This window comes from Rhineura floridana, chromosome 3 (genome assembly GCF_030035675.1).
Source record: "Rhineura floridana isolate rRhiFlo1 chromosome 3, rRhiFlo1.hap2, whole genome shotgun sequence".
In the NCBI taxonomy this organism is placed as follows: domain Eukaryota; kingdom Metazoa; phylum Chordata; class Lepidosauria; order Squamata; family Rhineuridae; genus Rhineura; species Rhineura floridana.
This window is the reverse complement of record NC_084482.1, coordinates 179,221,206-179,230,925: the sequence shown is the minus strand read 5'-3', so window position 1 is coordinate 179,230,925 and position 9,720 is coordinate 179,221,206.

Genomic DNA, 9,720 nt, shown 5'->3' with positions numbered 1-9,720 from the left:
GTTGCTTGCAGGCAAACAATAAGGAGTTATTGTTATCATTACCTCTGTTAATTTAAGATAGTAACTGAGTGTCCCCCCCAAATCATGCACAGATGTGTGTGCATGTGCGTAGGGATGTGTATAATGAACTGTAGAGTTCAGACCTCCCTATTTTCTTTCTTTCTTTCTTTCTTTCTTTCTTTCTTTCTTTCTTTCTTTCTTTCTTTCTTTCTTTCTTTCTTTCTTTCTTTCTTTCTTTCTTAACATAAGAAGAGCCTGCTGTATCAGGCTAGTGGCCCATGTAGTCCAGCATCCTGTTCTCACACTGGCCCACCAGATGCCCAGGGGAAGCCTGCAAGCAGGACTTGAGCAGAAGAGCACTCTCCCCTCCTGTGGCTTCTGGCAACTGGGTTTCAGAAGCATACTGCCTCTGACTATGGTGGCAGACCATAGCCATTATGGCTAGTAGCCAATGATAGCCTTATCCTCCATGAATTTGTCTAATCGTCTTTTAAACCCACCCAGGTTAGTGGCCATCTCTGCCTCTTGTGGGAGCAAATTCTATAGTTTAACTAAGTACTGTGTGACGAAATATTTTCTTTCGCCTGTCCTGAATCTTCCAACATTCAACTTCATTCAATGTCCACAGTGTTATGTGAGAGGGAGAAAAACTTTTCTCCATCCACTTTCTCCATGCCATGCATAATTTAATACACTTCTATCATTCTTTTCACTTGCCTTATATCTAAACTAAAAAGTCCCCAGGGTTTGGTTTCCTTGGAAAGAAGGTCAGTGGAGACTGTGGTGTCTTTTAAGAAATATGTTTTTCATTTACACACATTCCAACCTGAGCTTAAATGAAGGGGTTCAAAGTATCAGCCATCCAATAGATCTTGCTTTTCCATTAGGCTTACAGGAGGCATCCTAAAGCCATGGTGCAGGGAGCCAGCCTCTCTTTATGTTGCCAGTTCCCAGCCTTTCCTCCGACCCCACTAAAAAACACAAACCTCTCCTACACCCCAGGGAGGGGGGGGCTCTCCTGAAGAGTTTCAATAACAATAGGATCTCCCTGGCCCATTCTCCAGTTAATGGGCACTTAATAGACCCATTAGCCCACCTGGCGATTCTATTAGATTAATAAAAGAGACTCATTTGACCAGAAAAGCAGGTTTCTCAGCTGCTGAGCCCACCTCAAGGTGTAAGGTTCCAAATCAGAGGCTGGAAAGAGGACTCATAGAAATCATCTATCTCAACCCTGGAATCCATAACAATAACTTTAGGAGGGCAGGAACCAGAGCCTGACAGCCAGACAGAGATGCTCACTGAAACACATTTGGTCAAGAGGCCTGAGGTTTCCAACCCCTGATATGGAAAGAGGGAAAGCTCTGACATGAACAACAAAATATCCCCCACCCCAGCCCAGCCTGTGGTTTATCTCACTGGGCACTTTTTTCCAAACTGGGTTTGAATACTTGAAAGGACCTTGGCTGGATGAAAAGCATGTTATGACAGAAGTCGCAGACAGATAAGTGCCAAGAATGGAGAGAGTTCCATCACCTTCTTGTGTGCATTTCTTTTGCTGTTAAAATTTGACCCTAGCCACTCCTCCTTTCTATGCAGCTGGGGCAGTTCTGAATTTAAACATGTAAAAAAAAGTCACTATCACATCTATTCATGGGAAGCCAATGTGGTGTCCCCCAGATTTTTGGACTGCAGTTCCCATCAGCCCCAGCCAGCATGACCAGTGGTCAGAGATGATGGAAGTTAAAGCCCTAAACACCTGCAGGGCACCACATTGGCTATTCTAGACTTAGGGTAGCCAGGTAAAACAAGTGATCAGGGCTCCTACACTTTTAACAGTTTTGCTAAAGAGGGAATGTTAGTAGGCATGGCTTGTCATGCAAGCTACACCTGCTGAAATCCCCTATTCTACACAACTGTTAAATGTTTGGGGGATTCTGTCTTTTGCATTTGGTCACCCTACATCTACTCTAAGATGACATGGCATAAGGCAGTCTAGGTGATGCCAAATCTCTACAAGGTTGTGATAGAGGGGAGGTGTTTGCTATCAATGCACTAAAGCACATGCCTCTGAAATCCAGTCTTGATAGACTTACCTTTTGCTCCTCTCCAGCCTAAGACAATCTGTTTTCTCTCCTGTAGCCCTTTGTTATATATGTATTGACTGTACATATGTCACTCTGTTGCAGCTGAGCATCAAGTGTGGCTCTATGAGAAAAAAAATAAAGGACTGGTAACAGTAACAAGGCTTGCTCAGATGTGGGCAGCATAGAAAATAAAGTGCTGTAAAAGTAATCAATAGAAAGGAAAAGGGCTTGCAAGTAACATGAACACAAACTTGATAATCCTACTTGATTTATGAGTTCAGTTTTAACATCACCCTCACACCAACCCAGTTTTTCACAGCAAAGCAAAGTGGAAATAAATACAGCATTTCTAACTTAGGAACTTATAATTCACTTTAATGCCCCCATCTGCACTGTACATTTGAAGCAGTATTACACCACTTTAAATAGTCAGGGCTTCCCTCAAAAAATCCTGGGAACTGTAGCTTAAGGGTGCTGAGAATTGTTAGGAGACCTCTATTCCCCTCACAGAGCTACAGTTCTAAGAGTGGTTTAATAATCAATCCCTTATCCCAGAAAACTTTGAGAACCCACCACAGGAAAGATGCATCCTGGTTGCTGGGAAAAAAAGAAGGGCATTACTACAGAGATTCCAAGGACTGGAACAGGGCTCTCTGATTTGTTGCCCATGGGCACTGTGGTACCTGTGAAGGCTTTCAGTGGTGCTCCCAGCAGGTAGCCCAGAACCTAAGCTTTCATTTAAAAAAAGAAGTTTTGTAGCCCTCCTAGAAAGAAAGTTATGGAGCAAAATGTGCAGGTACCCTTCTAAGCGATTTCTGTGAAATGTGCCAGTCTGGCTGCTCCTGTCTGTCAATGTTATTAGCCAATGAGTGAAGGCAGAGCAGTGATGGGTAAGTGAGTTGTTTGGACACAAGGCAATAAGAATCCCCAAGGTCCTAAAGATTTGCTGTTTTGCCCTCTCTTTTTCTGCCCTTTTCCTGCTTCAGTCTTTTCTTCTAGTTCTTGGAATCTCTGTAGTTTGCCCTTCCTTTTTTCCCTAGCAACCAGGATCATCTTTCCTGTGCTGGGTTCAGCTGAGATCAGGTAGTGCCTAGAAATTATTTTCTGCAAATACTACTATACAATAAGTAAGTTTGGATGAATGTTAAAGAATCTCCCTTCCCGGAAAAAGCCTTCCTTGGACCCAGACAATTTTAACAGCTACAGGCCAGTGGCGAATGTTCCATTCCTGGGCAAGGTCTTGGAACGGGTGGTTGCTGGCCAGCTCCAGGCGCTGTTGGATGAAACTGATTATCTAGATCCATTTCAATCGGGTTTTAGGCCCGGTTTTGGCACTGAGACAGCCTTGGTCGCCCTGTACGATGACCTATGTCAGGAAAGAGACAGAGGGAGTGTAACTCTGTTGATTCTCCTTGATCTCTCAGCGGCTTTTGATACCATCGACCATGGTATCCTTCTGGAGAGGCTCGCGGAGTTGGGAGTTGGAGGTACTGCTTCGCAGTGGTTCCGCTCCTACTTGGTGGGTCGTCTCCAGAAGGTAGTGCTTGGGGAACATTGCTCGACACCGCGGGCTCTCCAATATGGGGTCCCGCAGGGGTCAGTTTTGTCCCCCCTGCTTTTTAATATCTACATGAAGCCGTTGGGAGAGGTCATCAGGAGTTTTGGAGTGCGTTGTCATCAGTATGCTGATGACACGCAGCTCTACTTCTCCTTTTCATCTTCTTCAGGTGAGGCTGTCGATTTGCTGAACCGTTGCCTGGCCTCGACAATGGACTGGATGAGAGTTAACAAACTGAAGCTCATTCCAGACAAGACTGAGATGCTGTTGGTGGATGGGTTCTCTGATCGGATGGTGGATATATACCCTGTCCTGGACGGGGTTACACTCCCCCTAAAGGACCGGGTTCGTAGTCTGGGAGTCTTTTTAGACTCTTCCCTCTCACTTGAGGCTCAAGTAGCCTCGGTGGTTAGGAATGCGTTTTACCAACTTCGGTTGGTAGCCCAGCTACGTCCCTATTTGAGTAAAGAGGACCTTACATCAGTGGTACATGCTCTGGTAACCTCACGTTTGGATTACTGTAATGCGCTTTACGTAGGGCTACCTTTGAAGACAGTTCGGAAGCTACAACTAGTGCAAAATGCGGCGGCCAGATTGCTGACAAGGACCAAGCGGTCCGAGCATATAACACCTGTTCTGGCCAGCTTGCACTGGTTGCCAATATGTTTCCGGGCTAGATTCAAAGTGTTGGTATTAACCTATAAAGCCTTATACGGTGCGGGACCACGATACCTTGCGGAACGCCTCTTCCGATATGAACCGGCCCGTGCACTACGTTCTGCTACGAAGGCCCTCCTCCGGGTTCCAACTCACAGGGAGGCCCGGAGGGTGATGACAAGATCTAGGGCCTTCTCAGTGGTGGCCCCCGAACTATGGAACAGTCTCCCTGAGGAAGTACGCCTGGCGCCGACTCTGCTTTCCTTCCGGCGCCAGGTCAAAACCTTCCTATTCTCTGAAGCATTTTAAGTTACATTGATCTAATTTTAATAATGTTTATTGTATTGTTGGTTGTATTTTAATATTATTTTGTTATTCATTGTATTTTGATACTATTTTATGTTCACCGCCCAGAGAGCTATCGCTAGTCGGGCGGTATATAAATTTAATAAATAATAATAATAATAAATAATAATAATAATAATAATTCTCCCCCTCCCCCAGACAAATGTGAAAACTTTGCAGAGAGGCTTAGGCATGTCTCCTGCTTTCAAAAACCTAAAGCCCAGGGCCTCATTAACAATTCACTGGATAGTTAACTTACAGTACAGTAGTATACATGTCTACACAGAAGTACATCACTCTGTGTTTAATGGAGCGTACTTCCAGCTAAATGCATACAGGATGGCAGCCTAGGCTTTGGTTTAGGATTGGCACTGAGGAAAAACAGGGTTCTTGTGCTTTTAAAAGCTGTAGGGCAGGCAGAAATTAAACAGGTCAAGCCTTTTCTACTATGGAAATACAGTTATGGGAAATGCTTCACCATGACTACTTCCTAATTTGATATTATGTTCAAGACCCCATGGCAGCAGTTATGTGACTAGTGCCCACAGCACTCTCTCAAACTTTGAAATGAGCCCTGTGGTCCAAAAAGTTTGATGACCCCTCAACTAGAAAATGAGATAGAAGCAGGAAAAGTGCACGCAAGGAGAAGGGAAAGCAACAGCTCTTTAGGGTTCCAGGAATTTCTATCACTGGTGTCCAAACAACTCACTCACCAAACACAGTTTTGACTAAAAACAATGAAAGTAGATGTCAACAACCACCAATTTTTGGTGATTCTCTATAATGTAATTCACTAATACGCAAAAAACAAAAACAACCCTCGCAGTTTAAGAATGTACCTGTAGCCAACAGATATTTCTATCAAACTTTAAAAAGCAGGGAAATTGGGCGGCTATAGTGAATGCACCAAGGGTAACAGGAGACCTGACCTCTCTGAGATATTGTACCACCCTACAAATTTGTCAAAATGCAAGCACCATTTAGGTTGGTCTTTCACAGTCCAATCCACTTCCTGTGTAGCTTGGAAGAATTTGGTAACATGTGCCTCTGAGCATATGGTGAGTGTTGGCAACACCTGCCATCTCCAAAGATGGAGAATTATATTTTTGTATGTTTATTGGTGTTCTTCTTTCTTTGTTTCTTTCCTGTGTTACTACTGTTTCTACAGAGAATCTAACCTAGACAATTATATTTCTCTCATTATTCAGCCTAGAAATCTGTGTCAAATTTATTCTTATTAATTTCAAAGTGTTTTTATTGGTCAATGTCATATGGTGGTGAAGACAGCCTTTTGTGTTTCAGACTGGAGGTTATGCTCTATTTATTTTGGGGCTCATTAACAGTTGAATCTGAAAATGCAGTTTGATGTAAAATCAGACTGATTACAATATGTCGCTACTTCAGGAATGACTCTAGTTGTTGGAGAAAACAAACCTGGCCTGACCAAGATGCATGTTTTCAGACTGCTATGGATAACCCACTTCACTTCAGGAAAGGTGGGCATGGTCAATTAAACATATAGAGCACACCTAGACTTTTGCTAGAATATATTTCACTTCCCACTGCTTCATCTTGTGCAAACTAAGACACTCCTCATGTTCATTGGAAACTATATTGCAGAACAGTCAGTGCCATTATTCCACAATTGTTTTTGGAGCTTTTTTTTAGTATTTCAAAGTGTTGCTGTATTTCACATATTCACAGAAATGGAAACAAAAGAAAATGATTTACTATAGGAAATTCCACTAAAATTGCAAAGGAAATCAAACATACTTAAAGTGACTATATGGACTATATCAACTGTTTTAATATTGTTGCTTCCTCTCTGCTAAAACAAGATCAGCATAGCACATGTCTTGTTTCTGTTATTTGAGCTGATTGTAGGTGTTGCCACCACTTACCATATGCTCAGTGGCATATGTTACCAAATTCTTCCAAGCTACACAGGAAGTGGATTGGACTGTGAAAGACCAACCCAAATTGTGTTTGCATTTTGACCAATTTGTAGAGCAGTACAATATCTCAGAGACGAGTTCAGGTCTCCTACTCCCCTGGTGCATTCACTATAGCTGCCCAATTTCCCTGCTTTTTAAAGTTTGATAGAACTCTCTGTTGGCTATAAGTACGTTCTTAAACCGCAAGGTTTCTTTGCCTATTAGTGAATTTCACTGCTTTTTAATCTGAGAGGTAAGAAATGGGATCCTGTGCAAGTTTGCATGCTTATTGAGTTCAGTGGGATTTACTGATATGCAATCATGGCTAGGATAGGTAAAACTGACCATAGAGGAGGAGGAGGGGGAGGGTAGAGTAAAGGGAAGGAGGAATGGGGGAGAGGGGAGGAGAAGGAGGGGGAAGATGAAGGAGGAGATTGAAAGGGGTAAAAGAGAGGTGGTGGGAGGGGAAGGAGAGGGAAGATTTGATTATTTGCATGGTTATTAAGTTCAGTGGTATTTACTCCCATGCAATCATGCTTAGGATAGGTAAAACTGACCATGGGGGAGGGGGAGGGGAGGGGAGAGTAGAGGGAAGGAGGAAGGGAGCAGAGGGGAGCAGAAGGAGGTTGAAGGAAGTTGAAGGAGGTGATTGGAAGGGGTGGGGGAGGGGTGAAGGAAGGAGGAGGGAAGGAGCAAGAGGGAGGTGATAGGAGGGAGGAAGGGAGGGTAGGTTCGACCATTTGCATGCTTTTTGAGTTCAGTGGGATTTACTCTTGTGCAATCATGCTTAGGATAGGTGAAACTGACCTGGGGGAGGGGAGGGGGAGAGGGGAGGAGACTGGATGGCTGGGCACTGGGCAGAGGGGAAGCCCCTTTTCTTTCCAAAAGGAAAACATTGTGAACAGTATCATTCTTTTTCAGCATTTCCCCCACCTTTTTATTCTACAGCAAGCACATGTGGCCTCTGTGATGCGTCCTTCCCTGGCTCTCCCTGTCAGGTTCCTACCTGCGCGTGGTTACTGCCTGTCTCTAGTTACCACCAGGGACTCCACCAGTCCGGACCGCACTCTCTTATGGTTTACCTATCCGCTCTAGCACAGATCTCAACAGATCCCCCTGCTAGGCAACCACCAGTAACGTCCCAATACTAGTATTCCCAGAGACTCTGAATACTGGTATTGTTATTCTCTTCACCGCTGCCACCATTTGTTACAGTTCCCCTTCAGCCTTGGTCATTACCTTACCCTCCCTTCTGGTCTGTGAAACCCCAGCCAAGGATCAGGCCTTTGGTAAACCAAATTAAGTATTTATTAAAGATAACAAAGCTAATAAGATTAACAAGATTTCTTCTTAAGGCACATAAGCATATGGTTTTACTCAATACTAATTCGAACTCCACCTCCCTCCTGGTAAACAACTCTCTAAACCCCACCAAGCAATCCACTCTTTCTCTTCTCCCCCCAGATCCCACAATTCACCACCTCACATTCCCCCAGATTTACCTGTCATCCTTTCATTTATACTGTCAGCCATTTTTCACATTCAGCCAATCATCAAGCATTCTATTGCCCATTCACTCCCCCTCCTCTTTCACTACTTACCATGTATACTCTAAACAACCAGCACTTACCATATATACACTAATATATAGGAACATCACATTTCCCCCCCCTTAAACAACGGCAGAGTATTATTCCTGTTCCAGGATTTATACGTCGCGTTAACAAATAAAAGTCTCTATGGGGAAAATGTCTTTCTTTGTTCCTCTGTCTGGTCACGTCACTGCAGTCCCAGCCACTTGCCTGGAAAGTCCATCGGCCAGTACATTGTCCTTGCCTTTGATGAACTGGAAGTCCACTTGATAGTCCTGTAGGGCCCAGGACCACCTCTGCAGCATAGTGTTATGGTTTTTCATAGTCTGCAACCATAACAAGGCCCGATGATCCGTAGTCACTGTGAATCTTCGTCCCCACACGTATGGGCGCAACTTGTTCAGTCCCCACACGACCGCTAGACACTCCTTCTGGACCGACGAATAGTTTTTCTCCCTCGGCGTCAGCTTGCGACTCAGATACGCCACTGGATGTCTGGTGCCTTCTCTCTCCTGCAGCAAGACGACTCCCAGCGCGAGGTCTGACGCATCTGTAGCCACGATGAATGGTTGCTCATAGTCTGGTGCTATTAATATGGGTCCTTGGCACAAGGCTTGCTTCAGTAGATCAAAAGCCTTCTGACATTCATCCGTCCATACCACACGCTCAGAACACTTCTTCTTTGTTAATTCATGCAAGGGGGTTGCTATTTCCCCAAAATTTCTCACAAACTTCCTATAAAATCCAGCCACACCCAGAAATGCCCTTACTTGTTTTTTGGTTAAGGGGATCGGCCACGCTTGTATTGCCTCCACCTTGCTCCATAAGGGGGTGATTTTCCCACTCCCCACCTTATGTCCTAAATAGATTACTTCCTTTAGTCCAAACTGGCATTTCTTAGCTTTTATTGTGAGGCCTGCTTTTCTTAAGGCCTCCAATACTGTTGTCAGGTGTTGGACATGCTCAGGCACCGACTTGCTAAAAATGGCCACGTCATCGATATAGGCCACTGCAAAATCTGACATGCCTCGCAACACAGTATTGATTAGCCTCTGAAATGAACTTGGTGAGTTCCTTAGTCCCATGGGTAAGGTCACAAACTCATATAACCCATCTGGTGTACTGAAGGCAGTTTTGGCTCTGGAGTGCTCGTCTAGTTCCATTTGCCAAAATCCTTTACAGAGATCTAGTGTAGAGATAATGGTTGCTGCCCCCAATAACTCTAACATTGTGTCTACCCTAGGCATAGGATACGCATCTGGGACAGTAATTTTATTGATTAGCCGATAATCAATGCAAAACCTTGTCGTTCCATCTTTTTTCAGAACCAGGACAATACTTGAGGCCCAGGGACTGATGGATTCCCTGATCACTCCTAATTCCAGCATCTCTTCCACCTCCTTTTTGATCTCATTCAAAACTTTCCCATTCGCACGGTACGGAACAGATCTGATTGGGGCATGATCTCCAGTATCAATGGAATGTATAACTATACTGGTTCGGCCAGGTTTGTTGCTAAAGAGATTCCTATAGGTTTTCAAAACTCT